Raw genomic sequence first — 20842 nt, forward strand, 5'->3', positions numbered from 1 at the left:
TAGCCACAAAATCATGACTAAAGGGAAACTGAACTATTATGCTACATGATCAAATAATGGATTTTAAGTAGAGTTTCTTGGTTGTCCATGATGCTAGATGCTACAGAGAACATAGTGGCATTTATTTCCTTGAAAATGCTCATGAAGAGGACAGAAAACTAATATCTCAGGTTGATTAGGGTTAATTCTTATTTAGAAAAGGAGAAATGAATCAGATAGCCTTCCTTTTTTAGAGGATCATTTTATAAAAATATTATTTTTCATATCTATGTGGACATCTATTGCTATTGGTTGCTCATTACTCCTTCACACTTCTTCAAATAATTACACCCAAATCCTTAGGAAAACTAGTTCTCTCAAATTCATGTCTGTAATACGGGGTGATCCAATAACCTAGGATAGGCTCACTTTTCTATCCCTTTCTCCTAACAGTGCACTGAGGCAAGGATTAAAACCAAGACCCAAGTGAGGTTATTCAGAATCTTACTCTAGGAAATTCAAGTACTTAGGAGGAGTAAACAACAAGAAAAGACAGCACTTGGAACAGAGTCAATCTGACTGTAGTGCCTAAAGAGACCATGAAATCCGGCTCTCCTAGCAGTTGTCCTTCCTGAGGTCATATTTTTAACAAATATAGTAACAATACTAATTTGTTACATTTCTTAACTCATGTCGAGAAGTGTGCTAAGTTCCGTGATGGGCAGGCTGCCCCCCAAAGAGGTCCTCCTAAATCCCTGGAAACTATGAATATGTTATATGGCATAAGGGATTGGGCAGATGTATAAAATTGTAGACCTTAAAATAGGGAGAGTATCCTGGATTATCCAGGTGGGCTCAGTCTAATCACATGAATGCTTAAAAGCAGGGAAACTTCTCCAGCTGTAGTCAGGAACAAAAGCCAGAAGGGAAGGTCAGAGACAATATAAGCATAAGAAGAACTCAACTGACCATTGTTGGCTTTAATCATGGATAAGGGCCATTAGCCAGAGACTGTGTGGCCTCTAGAAACTAAGAACAATTCCCAGCCAAGAGCCAGGAAAGAAACAGGAACCTCAGTTTGTGGAATTCAGAGAACTGACTTCTGCCAACAACCTGAATGATGTCTCCTCCAGATCCTTCAGGTAAGGCCTGCTGGCTTGATTTGGGCCTTGTGTGATCCAGAAAAGTAGAATCAGTTGAGCCTATCCAGATTCTGACGTAAAGATCTCTGAGATAATATATTTCTGCCATTTTAAATCACTAAGTTTGTGGTAATTTGTTATAGCTGCAATAGAAAACTAATACAGTACCTTACCTTTATTATCCTACTTAATCATCTCAACAGGCATGAGATACATTTATTGTTAGTTTTCCTTTACTGGTGAGGAAGTGAGAATGTTTGCCTGTCCAGTGATTCATAGCAAGGAAATGGTGGAGCTGGAATTTAACCTATGCAGTTAGAACAGAGTACATGTTCTCAGTCACTGAACTACCCTCTCCATTAAGTCTACAAGGCTCACAGATCCTTTTTATAATTATTTATTATCAGATTCAGTTGCTTACAACTAAAGAATGGTAACTGATACAGGTATCAAAGGTGAAATTAAGTCAACTGAACTTTAGTGAAATGCAAAGTGTTTAGAATTAGTTATTTGGTTAAGATTTGAGAAAAGAAAGTAATTCGTATGCTACCCTTCCTCTTCTGTTTTGTGAATCATCCTTTTTTCCCCCAAAAGTTCCTTTTCTGCCTTTAATCAGGTCATCCACAGTCAGTTTCTGTTGTTTTCAAAGAAAGCAAATTAGTTTTGAAATTGGAATTGGAGATTCATTTGTAGACAACAACTCTCAGGGAAGTGAGGATATGTAAAATTAGTTATTGTGCTAAGATGTGTACAGTGAAGTGACTTGTCCTTCCATTTTTTTCTGCTCATGATATGTAATTGCCACCCTTAAGACCCATGATTGCCCGAGACTGTGGATATTGTGCTAAGCCTCTGAATAAGGAGAAAGTGCTAAAATTAAGCAAGTCCAAGAGAAGAGGAATGCCAAGACCACAGGTCTTCTGTTGTCAAGATAATTATTTCATTTCTTGATTTTTGACCTTAAGGTACAGAATGAACTTCAGGGCCTTTCTTTCCCTATGCTGAAACGATGTCTTTCATTTTATAGATATAGAGCAGAGGCTATACAAAATAACTCAGAGATTGAGTCCATGAATTTGCTATCACAACAGGTTGCTTATGGGAGAATTAGATGTTTATCAGGGGATTGTATCATCTGAATAATTGGAATAATGACATTGTGGAGATTTTGGAGGACCTGGAAAACAATGAACCTCCAATCTCTCTAAAGCTACAATGTCTACCTTGCTTAGCATGCTGTCTCCCTAATGGAAGAAAGTTAGTAACTCCTCCTATCTTATATTCTTCCACGATGCTCTATTGAGGCCTAGAATTCAAACTAACATGGCCTGAAAGCTAAAATCAGAATCAGAGAAGGAAAGAATTACACATAGAAGAAATGATAGTAATGGATGAATTTTTATCTCCAATAATCTAGGGAATATTTCTAGGAATGAATTTTATTTTCTCTTAACTAAGGAGTGTATATTTAATTGCTGTGTAGTGTTGTTTTTTAAAATAATTTTTGCATATATATATATTAATTTATCCAGACATTTTATATAAATACCTAAATGGGACCATATCATACAGTCTTTTCCTGGTGATTTGGGGCTGGGGAGCGGGGGGCTTGCCACCCTTTCAACATCTTCTCCTACTTATTTTCCACTCAAGGTAACCCATGTTAACTACAAAGTATTTATCTTTCTTAACTTTCTTTGGCTTATATATTCATATTCAAATTTCTGCATGCATATTCTGTCATATATATATATATATAGAAGCTTTTCCATCTCTGTTTAAAAACTATATATAATACACATTTTTCTTTTCTCATTCATTAATAATTTATAAAACTTACTACATGTCAAATGGCATAGCTCTAATTCATTTTTGTGTGTGTCAGCATTAAATCCCATCTTGTGACTGTGTCATAGTTTCTCAAGCCATTCCCCTACATATGGATTCACTTTGCTTCCATTTAAAAAAATTTTTATGAGTATAGTTGACATACAATATTACATTAGTTTCAGGTGTAGAACATAGTGATTCAGCTTCTTTATACCTTATGTTAGGCCCACCACAAGGGTAGCTACCATCTGTCATAATGCAACACTATTACAGTATCATTGACATATTCCTTATGCTGTGCCTTTTATTCCTGGATTTATTCCTTCCATAACTGGAAGCCTGTATCTCCCACTCTCCTCCACCCATTTTGCCCATCCCCTGACCCATCTCCCCTCCAGCAGCCATCAATTCTTTGTGTTTACAGGTCTGATTCTGCTTTTTGTTTATTTGTTTATTTATTTGTTATGTTTTTAGACCATGTATAAGTGAAATCATATGGTATTTGTCTTTCTCAGTCTGACATATTTTGCTTAGCCAAAATATGGAAGCAACTTTGCTTCCCATTTTTAACCACTACAAAAAATGCTACAATAAACATTTTTCAGTACATAACATGAAATTTAATGTTTTTATTTATCTAGAATTGATTCCCAGAAATAGAATTGTAAAGTGTATATGTATTTCTAATTTTAATTGATGTTGCCAAATTGTTTACCAGGTATCTCCACCAGCAGAGTAAGAGTGCCCTTTAACCCCTACTGAGCCTGCAATGTGTTATAGTTTATGATATAATGATATTTTTATTTCAGTTTGTGTTCTTCTGACTACTAGGCAATATTAACATCTTTTCACGTATTAGTTCACCATTTGCATTTGATCTTTTGTGACGATCATATCCATAGCCCATTTTACTTTTGGCTTGTTTGCTGTTTTTATTAATGTTTTAGAGCACTTTATATTTCAGGTATATTAACCATTTGTATTCTATGCAGCAGGTGTTTTTTCAGCTCTGTTATTTGCTCTTAACTTTTTTTATGGTATCTTTTGCCAAGCCAAAGTTTTTGTTTTTATATATTCATACATAATTTATTTTCTTTAAACATCAAGTCTCTTTACCCATCTATGTAAAGGTCTGCCTCAGCTTTGATTTTAAAAAATTTCCTAGATGTCCTTCTATTTAGCCTTTAATTTTTAACTTTTTACATTTAAGTCTGTAATCATTTGGAATTCATGTTTGTACTTGGTATGAAATAGATGTCTTAACTTCATTAACATTTGATGGATAACAACTTGTGACAGCAACATTAATAAATGACTCTTTCTTTTCTAACTGAACTAAAATAGTAAATGAGTCACATTAAATCTGAGATATATTTATGGGTTTTTAATTTTAACAATGTCCTACTTATCTCTTTTTATTAAAATATTATGTCGATATTTGGCAAGATAAGCTCCTTCAATATATTCCCCCCTACCACTATCATTCCTCCTCAGTTCTATTATATGAGCTTCAGTATCCTTTTTTCAACTTCAAAGAAATATAATTTTGGCATTACAACTGAAATGGCATCAAATTTAGAAACTAGTTTGGGGACTAACATAACATAATTTAAAAAAAAAGAAACTAGTTTGGGGATAGTAGACTTTTAATGATATTTAGTCATCCCAATAAGAATACTGTCACAATAAGAATATATCTTTGAATTTGTTCAGACATTGTTTATATCCCTAAATAAAATTTCACAGATTATCATTATGTAGGTCCTGTGCCATTCTTCTAAAATGTACCCATAAGTATAAAAAAATTCTGTCAGTATTATAAATGGGTTGTTTTCCCATTTTTGTTTATAGGTTCTTACTAATAGTACAGAGAAAGATGGCAAGTTTTAAATAATTACTGTTGTACCCAGTATAGAAGATTCTATGGATTGCATTTGTTTGAATCCCTTCCTATCCTATTCTAGAATGCAGAAACTAGAAGGGTGACAACTATATTTGCAAACTCCATTGGATCTTGCTTTAAGAAGCTTTCTTAGGTTTCAGACATATTCATATGAAATAATAATTTGGACCTTAATCCTAGGAGAACGAACAATGGCAAGATGTGAGTTATCCTTTTTTCTGACCTAGATCATGGTAGAGATAGCATGGCTTTGCAGACAGCAGCTGTGGTGAAGACGCCCTGATTTAGTAGCTTCTACAGTAGTAGAGACAGCTTTTGACTAGGTTGAAAGTAGCATGGCTCTTTAGTCAACTGCGGCAGTAGAACTTTCCTAATTCCTTGGCTTTCTGTACCGGTGGCCCCAGCTTTTCCTATTGTGACAAGAGAGTGGTTCTAGGATCTGTGTAGATTATTAACTAGAAGATCATCCTAGTGCCTGCTCCTCCAGCCCTTCTTAAAATTTTTCAAAAGCAGGGGCACCTGGGTGGCTCAGTCGGTTAAGCGTCTGCCTTCAGCTCAGGTCATGATCTCGGGGTCCTGGGATCAAGCGGGGAGTCTGCTTCTCCTTTGCCTCCTCTGACCCTCCTCCTCTCATGCTCACTCTCTTTCTTTCTCAAATAAATGAATAAAAAATATTTTTAAAAATTTTCATAAGAACTGAGACCTGTATCAAATTCCTTTCTGTGGTTTCAGGTGAACCCAGATGGATGCGATAAGCCCCTGTACCAAAATCTCTTATTAACTCTTTTTTCTTTTACTATAATAATCTCTTAAGTTTCCTAGACATGCAATTATACAACCAAGGAAAAAAAAGGTATTTTATAGTGTTTATTTCTCATATCCATATAGTAATTTCATTCTTTTTTTTAATTTGTGAAAAAATTTTTTGAAAACCAAAATATTTAATAATGGTATCAATGAGCATCCCTGGCTTATTCTTAAATTTAACTGAAATTTTTTTAGTATTTCACTTTTGAGATAATATTTCCTATAATATTTTATTTTAGCAGTTTCTTTCTATTGCTATTTATTAGCAATGGGTACAGAATTTTACAAATTACTTTTCAGCATCTACTACTATTGCCACAGTTTTACTTCTTTGATTCTTTGATATTGTCAAAGCAAGAATTGCACTAGATAAAATAAAGAAACAAAGAAGACTGTGTTCAAGACTATTGCAATAGAAAGGCCAGAACTGAGTCTGAATTCAACTCCACTGAAACAAAAGATGGTAGGGTTTTAAGAACTATGGTGAGGGGGAAGATCCTAGGTTATCTGTGTTTGCTAATTGGCTTTACCCATAGGAAAAGTAAACTTTCTTATATCTTCATGACAGGTGGTAGTTTTACTACTTAGACCAATGTGCCCTTGAAATTTGGCTCCTACCCTCCCACAGAATCTGGGAGATCCAAGGTGCTTATCTTTCTTGATAATTGCATTTCAAAAAGATATTTCCCAGTTCTTTCAGAAGGACATTCCTGAGTTGTAAAATTGGCAACAGGCCTTTTAAAAGATTACATCTCAAAGAGGTAGAGAAATGATTTATGATAACAAGTTTTCTAAAGTAAATGCTCTAAGGAAAGAGAAGTCAGGGGTCTAGCATCAGGAAAAAAAAAAAAAAAAGCCCATCTCAAGACTAGTCAACCTGAGGGACACAGTAGGCCATCTTGTTGTAATGTTTTTGGTAGTAAACTTCCTGATATGAAGCCATCCTTATATTTTGGCATTAATCCTTGTTTGGTCATACTGAATTTTAGTTTGATACATTGCTATGTTCAATTCACTAATAGTTTACTCAGAATTTTTGCATCAGTAATAATTTTATTCTATACTTTTCTGGTTATCTTTTCTCATTTTATATTAACAGACTGCAGAGATTGCTTATTGTCACCAAATATCTATTATTACAGTTCTTTATCCAAGCACATGTATATGCAGAATAATTCTTTAACCAGTCTTTCTTGCAGCCATGTGTGACCACATGATTAAACTCAGACCAGTGAGGTATAATGTGAAAGTTTTAAGGAGTCATTTTTGAAAGAGTACTGTCTCTTGCGTTTTTCCACTTCTTTCTTATCCCTTTCTTCTTATTGCTTGTTCGACTGCATTTATAATGCAGGAGCTGGGATACTCATGTTGTCTACCACATGACTTTGGGAATGGAAGCCACTCAAATATAAGTTGCTGGGATGCTGAAGACTTTGGGAAATAAAGCCATAATAGCAACCCTGAATACCTACAGACTTTTACATGACAAAAATAAAATTCTGTGTTTCTTAAGCTATTATCATTTTGGTCTCAGATACTTATAAATAAATGCTATCCTAAAGAATATAGAATGTGATTCCAGGAAGTGGAGAAACAAAACCTATAATATGCGGGGTTTGGTGCAAGCAGTCAAGCAACAGGCAGTAGGGATTTAGAAACTGAATACTAGGGGCACCTAGGTAGCTCAGTTGGTTACGTGTCCAACCCTTGATCTCAGCTCAGGTCTTGATCTCAGGGTTGTGAGTTCAAGCCCTGTGTTGGGCTCCATGCTGGGTGTGGAGCCTACTTAAAACAAAAAACAAAAAACCCTGAATACTAGAAAATTCAACACCCTAGTTAAGTTATAATAAATTATTTGATCAAAGTTTCATACATGGTACCCTGAAAGGCAACACATGTGCTTACTGACAACATAACATTAGAGGAAATGATAGTAAAAATACAGGATGTTGGTGGATGTTGACTGCCTTCTTTTTATTTTAGCAAAGTCGTATGAGAGATAAATTATGGCTAGAATTCCTGCCCACAAGCAGAAATGGAAAGAAATACAGTCTACCGAGTTAATTTTTGCCTACAGTTAACAATATATATTAACTGAGAGTTCTGTAACAGTTCTGTAACTCTAAGTTACAGCAATGTTGATTGCTTCTGATGAAAGGCCATAATAGGAGATAAGACTAAATTCCTTTTACACCAAAAGGCAAAAACATACTGGCAAAGCAAGGTTTTTAGTGTTAGTTTCTCACTGAAATCCATTGATTCAGATAGCCTCAAAGTGTCCCAATTAAATAGGGGTGAGGGGAGTGCAGAGCATGCTCAGCATGGAGTCTGTTTGAGATTCTCTTCCTCTCCCTCTGCCTGCTCATGTTCTCTCTCTCAAATAAATAAATCTTAAAAAAAAAAAAAGATAATAGGGTCTTCAGACTTAAAAATGAAGGCTATTCAAGATTTAAGGCTATGATTACCTACACAGAGAACTGACTAGAAGCCTGCCCTGCAAAAACCAGTGTTTGATCAATCCCTAAAGAAAATTCTACATGTTGAAGCCCAATAAAAAGCAGGCAGTGAAAGCTATGAAGATGTTAAGAAGGACATATTCTCCATTGCTCATCTCACATGTGGCCATGCAGGGTAACAGACAAGGAATACTCCTGAGAGCAGAGCTAAATGCTAGAAAAAATGATGGATTCAGATCATCCTACCCAAAAGGAGAACCAGGGCTGTCATGTATGCTACAACAAACTTACTCTACTGCCAAGGCAGGATATCCTGAGCATATCTGAAAATTGTGACTGCCATTGAGTTGTTGAAGAAATTCATACAGTATTCCTGTGGAATATCTACACTCTGGACTTAGCCGATTGTCTTCCTAGTTGTGTTATTTACCTTGTCCATTGATCCCAAATTTTGACTTGAGCCCTTTCTGAAAATCTTTGTAAGTGGAGTTGTGATCTTCATGTTGCATTATGTCAAGAGAAGAATGATGTCTGGTTGTCCCACTTTTTTTATGACAAGATTGATCAGCGGGTCCAGGTGATTACACTTGTATCCCTTCACTGTAGAGTTCTCCAACCTTCTTTTACTTAAGGATATTTACGAACCACTGATGACAATTGCCTGAAGTACTTATTTTATTAGAAGTTTCAAACTGGTAATTCTCTTATTTTCTTTTCCTTAGGCATTTATTAGCTGGAATTCATCTGAATAAAATTAAGTTCTCATATCAATTAGTGTTTATTTGATTACCCTGAAATATAATTCATATTAGAAGTCATGACAACTACTTTTTTTCCCTTTAATTAGTACACCTCTATTGATGTCCAACTGAGATTTTTCTTTCTGTCCTTTATCAATTGATTGGTTGAATAATTGAATGTGTATTGTCATTAAATCATGTCTTTTATATATTCAGTGTATTAATTATTTTTTACTAAAATATTCCATTCTTGGCCTGTGGGCTTATTGCTGTGTCCTTTTGATGAGCACAATAGGTTTTGATGCTTTCCTTACTTTCCGGTGCAAAAAAAAATCTCAGATTTTTTTTAAGCCCTAAACTTGTAATCAGCCTTTTTCCTAAGGAATTCTGGTTCCTTTAATGGTATTTAGAAGCCAAACTCAGGATACCATAGGTGATCATTACTACTTTATCAATACTCCCAGGCTTTTTCAATAGACAGAGCCATTGAAAGCAGAAAAAAAGGTAACAAGTTCATAAATATTTCAAATTCAAATTTAAGATTGCAGATTCTTCTTTGATTCCATATTTTCTTTGCTCTTATGCTGAATAAATATTTCTAACCTTATTTGCATAATAATTTGCTTTATCTTTCAAATATACCTATAATAATTTCAAAAAACAATATCAATATTATTACTAACAATAAGACTACTGAATGAGGTGTCTCACGGAAGCAGCCCACTCAAAATCCTATAATCTAAGATCAGTTGGAATAATTCTTTTCTATGGTCATTATATTACTTCTTTGATATATAGCTAGGCTCATTTGTTTTAGTTTTGTTTTTTAGTATTTTGAATTTATTTTTTAATCTTTTTAAAATCTAGATTAAAGATTAAAGAATTTAATCTTTTTTATTTGGTCAAATAGATTATTCAGAAGTCAATACTATATAACAAATTACATTAAAAACAACATCACTTTCTTCCCTGTTTTACCCATCCTGTTTGTTTTCTCCATCCTCCTATATATAATCATTCTTATTTTTATTTTATAATTAAAATATTTTTTTGAAAACTAAATTATATATGTGTGTGTGTGTACATATACATATCTATATATATAAAATTTGTTTTATACACACACAGACACATATAGCCAACACCATACTGATTCCTATGGATACTTCCCTAGTTACCAGGTACAATTAGATCAAATATCTTTTTTTTAAAGATTTTATTTATTTATTTGAGAGAGAGAGAGAGTGAGAGAGAGCATGCAAGAGGGGGTAGGGTTAGAGGGAGAAGCAGACTCCCCGCCGAGCAGGGAGCCTGATGTGGGACTCGATCCCGGGACTCCGGGATCATGACCTGAGCCGAAGGCAGTCGCTTAACCAACTGAGCCACCCAGGCGTCCTAGATCAAATATCTTTAACAACAACTTCTCCCCTTCTGGCTCCCTGATCTTTGAGCTAATATAAGAATAGGAGAGATCACAGGAAAGCTACTGAAACTTACGTTCTGCTTATATACTTTACCATGACCATCTATTTGTTGTATGATAAGATACAAATTAGTATTAGAGTTATTTTAAAATGTTAAAAAATTACCTCACTTGATTAATGTTAATATTGATTAATGTTAAACCCAGCTGAATAAATAAAATAATCTCACACACACATGAAAGGATAATCTGGAGGTTAGTTGTGATTCCCTTTTCAGACCCCAAGCGAATTCTCTGAGGGTCCATATGACCTGTGTGTTCCTAAGGGAAAAGATTCTAAATTCTTTTTTCCAACCCTACCTCTCTTCAGTTCCCAGCAGACTAGCAGGAAAGCACATGTAGGAATTCAGGTTGATTGCTTCAGTTTATAAGTTGCAAAGGTCACACGTGAGAAAATCCCTAATGTCTTCTTAAAAGTTCAAGCTTCTTAACCACTTAGTCTAGACTGTAGCTTCAAGCTGTAACTCCTAGGAATATAGATTATTGAGCCAGTCCCCTGGGTTCCTTAGTTCAGCCTAAACCAACTGGTCTTTTGATTGGTGGGGCATCATAGTCGTTTGTTCAGATAATGCTATCAGCAAAATATTTAGAGTTACAAGGAAAACATGTGAAAATGTCAATTCCCAGAGTTGGGAAGTTGTGGTACGTCTTCTTTTAATGAGTATCACCTGATCCCTGATCCTTTCACCTATTGACTCAAAACTCCAGGATACTTTCTTCACTAAGAGAATTCAAGAGCATGAAAATGTTCCTCTGAATCCTCTGATGATTTTGTCTCCTCCTAACCTACTCCTTGAGGTGCTTCCTTTTCCCCTTCACTCCCTTCCTCTCTTCTTTCTTTCTAAGAGGCTTAGCTTCCCCTTGAATCCTGTCATGTTCTCACTGTTCTCAAGTCTAGACACTATCTGCAGGTCTAGAGACAGCTCTTCTGCAATATGGCCTCATATTATCTCTTCCCTACCACACGCTAGTCTACTCCTCTGAAATACCCTTCTTCTTCCTCTTCCTGGGATACATTAACAATTAAAATAGATCAGAAATCCTGTTTCCAGCTCTTTATGTATAAGCTAATTCAATCAAATGTAAGACATATATTATTTCCCCCAAATTAACTAAGTTTGCAGGTGGAGCAATTATATTTTAAAAGATCAAACAATATAATTGAAGTTAAACAGCTCGTAAGTGACATAATTGGGTTATACCACACATATGCCTGTCTAAATTGCAGAATGTTGGCAACATTGTGCTGCACTTACTGAAACTCAGGCATAAAGCCCTTATTTTATGTTGGAGAAGCTGAGTCCACCATCCGAAAGCAGCGTGAATAGGGATATGGTAGGACATTAGGAGCATATTTCCCGCTCTTCATGGCTTAAACTGTCTCCTCATCAATGACTTCTGAGCTTCAGAGAATTACTTTATTTGCAGTTACAAAGTTAAAATAATCTTTAGGTGGCCCACCCCTGAGACATGTGGGGCAGGATTGAGGCACAATCTGGGCAAAAATGATGAACTAAGTGATGCTTATCTCCAATACACACTTAATTCTGGTTTTAGTTTGTTTTTTTTTTTTTCCATTCGAAGTGCCTCTTCATAAACCCAGGGCTTTAGGCTCCTTTGTGGCCAACCTTGTCTTTCAAAATCAATAAAATATGGGACCACTTTCTCCTTCTGCTTCCTATTCATTCATACATTTATTGATATTCTCTGCTAATACTTTCTGATCAACATTGTGAAATAAAGTCATTTCATATTTCATTCTGCACTGACCAGTCTTTAGCTATTTTTCCTTTGGATGGGATCCAATTAACTCTCTCCCTCTAATGATGTTACTATCTGTCAACAAAACTACTGTGTCTTGTTTTCCAAAGTTGTTGATATTTTATGTTTAGAAACAGCAGAAGAAAGAAATCACTAATGGTAACATTTTCGTCATCAACCACAGTAAAAAGGTTTGTTTTTATTATTTTACTTATTTACTTATTTTGAGGAAATCCCTCTGACACTTTACAAATACCCTTAAAAGAAATCTGATGCTCCACTTCTGTGGAAGTCAAGCCCCTGATGGCAACTTTTCTTCCTGTCATTGTATTTTATGTGTGCAAATACACTATGCAAGCTTATCCCATCTTCACTTGTTTCAAGGTTAAACTTTATCCCATAATTCATAAAATCTTTTGCAGTTAATAAGTCGGGAGTATTTGGAGGTTGAAGATAGGAAAGGGGTTTTTCTTTGTATTGCCCTAAAATCATGTCACAGAAGCCTAGTAGTCCCTTTCCTTCTACACCCTGGGTATCATGGGCCTTTTGCCTGACATAAAGGATTTCCTGCTTCAATTCTCTACCAGCTGCTTTGTCCATATCCTTTGGAGATGATGCGGTGATCTGGACAGCAGGAGCCCAAATGGACACTGTGATCAGATCTAAATTAATGAGTGAAATATGAAAATTTTAGCCATTATTTTCATAACCCAATCCTCAAATAACTGAAAATAAATATGCATATATTGGAAAAATAATATACATAATTCATCATTTCTTATGCCAACATATATTTCACTACAAATTTTCAATAGAATTCTTCCCAAATCTGCCCTAATACAGGATTCTCAATACTACCTGAAAAAGCTGAATTATTTTCCCTGGATATGAATAATTTGTCAGTGGATCTCAAAGTATAGCTGCCACCACCTGGTGTTACTGGTTATTCAGATAGGTAATTGAACTTAGTCATCCAGTGCTTGGTTAACATCAAGGGAAGAGAGACCAGTCTTTGATCAACTGAATATTGTTAGTTGTCTTGAGTTAGAAGGAAAGTCCGGGGGGGATGGACTTGGACAGAATTAAACAGTAGTGGGGGGAGGAGCAAGATGGCGGAGGAGTAGGAGACCTAAATTTCATCTGGTCCCAGGAATTCAGCTAGATAGGGATCAAACCATTCTGAAGACCTATGAACTCAACAGGAGATTGAAGAAAAGAATAGCAGCAACTCTCTGAACAGAAAAGCAACCACTTTCTGGAAGGTCTCTTCTGATTTGTTTAGTGTATATTTCTCTGGGATCGTTGTTACCCTGTTAGCATTTTGTTCTCTCATTCATCTATTCTCCTCTGGACAAAATGACAAGCTGGAAAAAGTAACCACAAAAAAAAGAACAAGAGGCAATACCGACTGCCATGGACCCAATCAATACGGACATTAGTAAGATGTCGGAACTAGGTTCAGAATGACGATTTTAAAGATACTAGCTGGGCTTGATAAAAGCATGAAAGATATTAAAGAAACCCTTTCTGGAGAAGTAAAAGAACTAAAATCTAACCAAGGCTATTAATGAGGTGCAATCAAAAATGGAGGCTCTACAAGATGTCCATTGACAGATAAATGGATAAAGAAGATGTGGTATATATATATACAATGGAATATTATACAGCCATCAAAAGGAATGAAATCTTGCCATTTGCAACAACGTGGATGGAACTGGAGAGTGTTATGCTGAGTGAAATGTCAATCAGAGAAAGGCATGTATCATATGACCTCACTGATATGAGGAATTCTTAATATCAGGAAACAAACTGAGGGTTGCTGGAGTGGTGGGGGGTGGGAGGGATGGGGTGGCTGGGTGATAGACATTGGGGAGGGTATGTGCTATGGTGAGCACTGTGAATTGTGTAAGACTGATGAATCACAGATCTGTACCTCTGAAACAAATAATACATTATATGTTAAAAAAAAGAAGATAACAGGAGGGGAAGAATGAAGGGGGGGAATCAGAGGGGAGATGAACCATGAGAGACGATGGACTCTGAAAAACAAATTGAGGGTTCCAGAGGGGAGGGAGGTGGGAGGATGGGTTAACCTGGTGATGGGTATTAAAGAGGGCACGTTCTGCTTGGAGCACTGGGTGTTATGCATAAACAATGAATCATGGAACACTACATCAAAAACTAATGATGTAATGTATGGTGATTAACATAACAATAAAAAATAAAAAAATAAAAAAAAGCTAATGATGTATGGTGATTAACATAACATAATAAAATTTAAAAAAAAAGAATTAAACAGTAGTTTATCCTGAGTCTGAGGTTACAAGTCATGTGTGTCAGAACAAAGCAGGTGAACATGGGCAAGTTTTAGCGTCTGAAAATTTGGGTTGGGTTAGCACATGGACTTCCAAGCTGGCTGTGACATTGACAGGAGCAGAGTCTGGTTTAAACTGGGCATGGCATATGTGAGCAGGATATTATCCTGTTCCAGGAGAACACCTTCTCTGATCAAATGCAAGTAGGCGTTTCCTCCAACAGCACACCAGGGTTATAACTTGACTGATTATCTTGGGCTGAAATTTTTTCATTAAATTTTCTTTAAATTCTATATATTAAGGAGGGCACATGTGGTGATGAACGCTGGGTATTATATGCAACTAATGGATCATTGAACACTACATCAAAAACTAATGATGTATTATATATTGGCTAATTGAATGTAATAAAAAAATAAATAAAACTAATCTGTATTAAAGGAAATGAGAGTAAAATACTTATACTAGTGTGAATCAAATTAAAATTATGTTGGTTGGAACCAAAGAATCCAAACTGGTATTCAAATTAGCACTAAAAAGTAAATTATGTTCTTCACTTGACCCCCAGTAAAATGTATGGGCTTTTAAAATTAGTATATAAGGAGGTGCAAAAGACAGGAAATCTATTTATATATTCAGTGTATTCAATGGCAAGTGTACTTACCACCCTGATCACCTCAAATTATGCACCCATTGATAATGATGTTATAATGATTAAGAAGCTGCTGCTCTCATACTGGATGGTGGGGATAAGAATATTAATACTCAAGGATAGTTTCAAGCAAGAAAATTCAAATCTGGAAATTCTTACCTTACTTATGGCTTAGAGATGATCTAAAGCCAAACTTAGAAGCTCATTCTCTAGTTTGCTGAATTACAACCCTATTAGAATTAACTATCATATTGGACTGCATGTGTGAAATTAGGGAATTGGTCAAGAGTTCAACAGTGATACCTAGTAGAATTTGAGATCTTAGAGTACCAAACTTTCAAGCCACTGAAAAGTACCCCCACAGCTGCACCTGACTGGCCATCAGCAAATGAAATCTTGCCATTTGCAACGATGTGGATGGAACTAGAGGGTATTATGCTAAGCAAAGTAAGACAGTCAGAGAAAGAGATTTACCATATAATCTCACTGATAGGTGGAATTTAAGAAACAAAATAGAGGATCATTGGGGAAGAGAGGAAAAAAATAAAACAAGACAAAATCAGAGAGGGAGACCAACCATAAAGACTCTTAATCATAGGAAACAAACTGAGGGTTGCTAGAAGGGAGGGAGTGGGGAGTTGGGGTAACTGGGTGATGGACATTAAGGAGGGCATGTGACGTAATGAGCACTGGGTATTATATAAGACTGATGAATTACACCTTTACCTCTAAAACCAATAATACATTACATGTTAATTAATTGAATTTAAATTTTAAAAATGTCTTTTGGGTTTTCCACATAAAGAATCATCATCTGCGAAAAGAGAGAGTTTTGACTTCTTTGCCAATTTAAATACATTTTATTTCTTTTTGTTGTCTGATTGCTGTTGCTAGGACTTCTAGTACTATGGTGAACAATAGTGGCGAGAGTGGGCATCCTTGTCGTGTTCCTGATCTTAAGGGAAAGGCTCTCAGCTTTTCCCCATTGAGGATGATATTCGCTGTGGGCTTTTCACAGATGGATTTTATGAACTTGAGGAATGTTCCCTCTATCCCTATACTCTGAAGAGTTTTAATCAGGAAAGGATGCTGTATTTTGTCAAGTGCTTTTTCTGCATCAATTAAGAGGACCATATGATTCTTCTCTCTCCTCTTATTAATGTGTTCTATCACATTGATTGATTTGCGAATGTTGAACCACCCTTGCATCCTGGGGATAAATCCCACTTGGTCGTGGTGGATGATCCTTTTAATGTATTGTTGGATCCTATTAGTTAGGATTTTGTTGAGGATTTTGGAATCCATATCCAAATTACTAGAACTCATACAGCAATTCAGTAATGTGGCAGGATACAAAATCAATGCACAGAAATCAGTTGCTTTCTTATACACTAACAACGCAACTGTAGAAAGAGAAATTAGAGAAATGATTCCATTTACAATAGCACTAAAAACCATAAGATACCTCAGAATCAACCTAACCAAAGAGGTAAATGATCTATACTCTAGGAACTACAGAACACTCATGAAAGAAATTGAAGAAGACACAAAAAGATGGAAAAATATTCCATGTTCATGGATCGGAAGAATAAACATTGTTAAAATGTCTGTGCTACCCAGAGCAATCTATACCTTCAATGCCATCCCGATCAAAATTCCAATGACATTTTTCAAAGTGCTGGAACAAACAATCCTAAAATTTGTATGGAATCAGAAAAGACCCCGAATCATTCGCCAAGGAAATGTTGAAAAAGAAAAACAGAGCTGGGGGCATCACGTTGCCTGATTTCAAGCTATATTACAAAGCTGTGATCACCAAGACAGCATGGTACTGGCACAAAAACAGACATATAGACCAATGGAACAGAATAGAGAACCCAGATATGGACCCTCAACTCTATGGTCAAATAATCTTTGACAAAGCAGGAAAAAAAATGCAATGGAAAAAAGACAGTCTCTTCAATAAATGGTGCTGGGAAAATTGGACAGCCACATGCAGAAGACTGAAACTCGACCAATATCTAACACCATTCACAAAGATAAACTCAAAGTGGATGAAAGACCTCAATGTGAGACAGGAATCCATCCAAATCCTAGAGGAGAACGTAGGCAGTAACCTCTTTGACATCGGCCACAGCAACTTCTTTCAAGATACATCTCCAAAAGCTAGTGAAACAAAAGCAAAAATGAACTTTTGGGACTTCATCAACATAAAAAGCTTCTGCACAGCAAAGGAAACAGTCAACAAAACAAAGAGGCAACCCACGGAATGGGAGAAGATATTTGCAAATGACACTACAGATAAAGGGCTGGTATCTAAGATGTATAAAGAACTTCTCAAACTCAACACCCAAAAAACAAATAATCAAGTCAAAAAGTGGGCAGAAGATACGAAAAGACACTTCTCCGAAGAAGACATACAAATGGCTAACAGACACATGAAAAAATGTTCATCATCATTAGCCATCAGGGAAATCCAAATCAAAAGCACACTGAGATACCACCTTACACCAGCTAGAATGGCAAAAATGGACAGGGAAAGAAACAACAAATGTTGGAGAGGTTGTGGAGAAAGAGGAACCCTCTTACACTCTTGGTGGGAATGCAAGTTGATACAGCCACTTTGGAAAACAGTGTGGAGGTGCCTCAAAAATTTAAAAATAGAGCTACCCTATGACCCAGCAATTGCACTACTGGGTATTTACCCCAAAGACACAGATGTAGTGAAAAAAAGGGCCATATGCACCCCAATGTTCATAGCAGCAATGTCCGCAATAGCCAAACTGTGGAAAGAGCCGAGAGGCCCTTCAATAGATGAATGGTCCATAAAGAAGATGTGGTCCATATATACAATGGAATATTACTCAGCCATCAGAAAAGATGAGTACCCAACTTTTACATCAACATGGATGGGACTGGAGGAGATTATGCTAAGTGAAATAAGTCAAGCAGAGAAAGTCAATTATCATATGGTTTCACTTATTTGTGGAATGTAAGGAATAGCATGGAGGACATTAGGAGAAGGAAGGGAAAAATGCGGGGGGGTGGGAATTGGAGGGAGAGATGAACCATGAGAGACTATGGACCTGAGAAACAAACAGGGTTTTAGAGGGGAGGGGGAAGGGGGAGATTGGTTAGCCCGGTGATGGGTATTAAGGAAGGCATGTACTGCATGGAGCACTGGGTGTTATACAAAAACAATGGATCGTGGATCACCACATCAAAAACCAATGATGTATTGTATGGTGACTAACATAACATAATAAAATTAAAAAATAAATAAATAAAAATTAAAAACAAACAAAAAACAATAGAAATTTATTGTCTCACAGTTCTAGAGACTGTTAGTCTGAAATCAAGGTGTCAGTAGGGCCACTTCCTCCTGAAACTTGTATGGAAGAATCTTTCCTTGCCTTGTTTATGGTGGTGGCTGTCAATCATTGGCATTCCTTGGCTTGCAGCTGCATCACTCCCATCTCTGCCTGTTTTGTCACATGGCTGTCTCTGTGTGTCTGTTTTCACATGGAGCTCTCCTCTTTCTTATAAGGACACCAGTCCTATTGGATTAAGAGCCCATTCCAGTATGAGCTAATCTTAATTTACCACATCTGCAATTATCTTAGTTCCAAGTAAGATCACATTGTGAGGTACTGGGGATTAGGACTTCCAACATATTTTTGGAGAGGAAGGGATACAGTTCAACCCATAGCAGTCACAACTGAAAATACTCAACTTGTTTACTTTTCTATGTTTAAGCTGAAAGGAGTATTTCCTGAAAAGTTTTAGGGTGTGGGAATGATATTCTGATTACTAGAAACTACTCAGATTCTGTAAAACAGTTGGTTTCTTTCCAGGGATGGAATTTATAAACAACCATGAACAACTTCACTTTCTTCACTGAGTTCATCCTCCTTGGGCTGTCTGCTGACTGCCACATCCAGACTCTGCTCTTTGTGCTGTTCCTGGGGATTTACCTCCTGACCCTGATGGGGAATCTGGTGATAATCCTGGTGATCAGAGGGGATTCTCACCTCCACATCCCCATGTATTTTTTCCTAGGACATCTATCCTTCCTAGATATGTGCTTCTCTTCAGTTACTATGCCCCAAATGCTACAGAACTTCCTATCTCAGAGGAAAGCATCTCGGTGTGGGGCTGCATCACCCAGAGTTTCTTTTTTCTTCTCTCTGGGTGTGCTGAAGCCAGTCTTCTCTCTGCCACAGCCTATGACAGCTATGCTGTTTCTGCCACCCCTTGCTCTACACCATGGTCATGAACAGGCCTCTCTGCATGGTAATGGTTAGTGCAGCATGGGTGATGGGGTTTCTCTACTCACTAGTAAATAATCTTTTCATCCACAAGTTACATTTCTGTGGGTCCAACATTATCTCCCACTTCTGCTGTGAGCTTCCCTCACTCTTCCCTCTGTCATGTACTGATCCCACTGCCAACAAATTCCTTCTGTCAGGGTCCAGTGCATTTCTGGGATTGCTGACACTTCCCCTGATCCTCTTACTCCAGAATCATTTCTGCCATTCTGAACATCTGCTCCTCTGAGGGCCAAGCCAAAGCCTTCTCTACCTGCTCCTCCCACCTCACTGTGGTGCTCTTGTTCTATGGGACAGCTCTATTCAGGTACATCAGCCCTGCCTCAGGCTCAGTGTTGGAGCAGGTGATCTCCATTCAGTACAGTGTGATCACATCCTTGCTGAACCCCCTCATCTACAGGCTCAAGAACCAGGAGGTGAAGGCAGCTCTGCAGAGGATGCTGAGGCAGTAAATGTGCTCCTCAGATGAGGGATTCTCTGTGTGGTGTGCAGTCAGAGAATGGGAGGAGAGATCTTCAGAAGTACCTTGAGAGGATAAGACATTTGAGGTCAGTGGTTCTCAAACTCATCCACAAACCAGCAGAATCAGCATTATCTGTGAGCTTGCAAGAAAGGCAGATTCTCAGGCCCAACCATTAATCTACTGAATCAACATTAGAGGTCAACAATCTATGTTTTAATTAGTTAGCCATGTGAGTGTGAGAAGTATGAGAAAAAAATGTTCTAGGACAGCTAATGTTTGAGAAAACAGCCTTTGGTGAAAGATACAATACTGACATCTCAAAAAGAATCTCTTAAATGAGAGAGTTGGTCTGTCCAGTAGTCAAGATGAGAACATTTGATTGTGTGATCTTATGATCACACCCTCTGCAAGACTGTAAAAGAGAAAAATAAAAACCTACATTATTTTAAGACATTGGAAAGAGGGAAAGTGCTGGACCGTCTACTGAAGGCAGACCAGCCCATTTCTTCCACCACCATTTGGGAGCTAAAAGATTCTCTAGAAGCTAGCACAGCATAAAGCCAAGGGACAGATGTTCCAAAACAGTGACTCACAAGCTTCCTTCACCTCACCTGAGAGCACCTGAGGCCATCAAATAGCCAGTGTGCCTGGGTAGTGGTCACTAGTTTGTCCTCGAAAGTGAAGACAACCTGAGGCTATGGCAGAAGGAACAGACCAGATGAGATAGCACTTTCTGTGCAAGCGCTTTCAGTGAGAACCTCTGCTTCCTGATGTGGTTGCCTGGGCTATGCTGTCAGGAGCTCTGAAGGCTGAGTTCTTGCTTCTATATATTTTGTCACAAGACTACCTTTATTTTTATCTTTCACTTAAGAAATAGAGCATTCCCAGAGCCTTAGAAGCTCCATGCGTAGCCCCATCACCTCACTCTTTTTCTCTCCCCAGAGGTAACCACTGTCCTGAATTGTACCATACTCATTCCTTTG

General features: G+C 37.1%; 1 pseudogene; it reads left to right on the top strand.

The window, feature by feature from the left end:
* Positions 1-18943: 18943 nt before the first annotated feature.
* LOC123842147 (olfactory receptor 8S1-like) lies at positions 18944-19848 on the top strand (annotated as a pseudogene).
* Positions 19849-20842: the final 994 nt, after the last annotated feature.

This window comes from Mirounga angustirostris, unplaced genomic scaffold (genome assembly GCF_029215605.1).
Source record: "Mirounga angustirostris isolate CCGP_5_RB_7025 unplaced genomic scaffold, mMirAng1.0.hap1 SCAF_5, whole genome shotgun sequence".
Classification (NCBI taxonomy): domain Eukaryota; kingdom Metazoa; phylum Chordata; class Mammalia; order Carnivora; family Phocidae; genus Mirounga; species Mirounga angustirostris.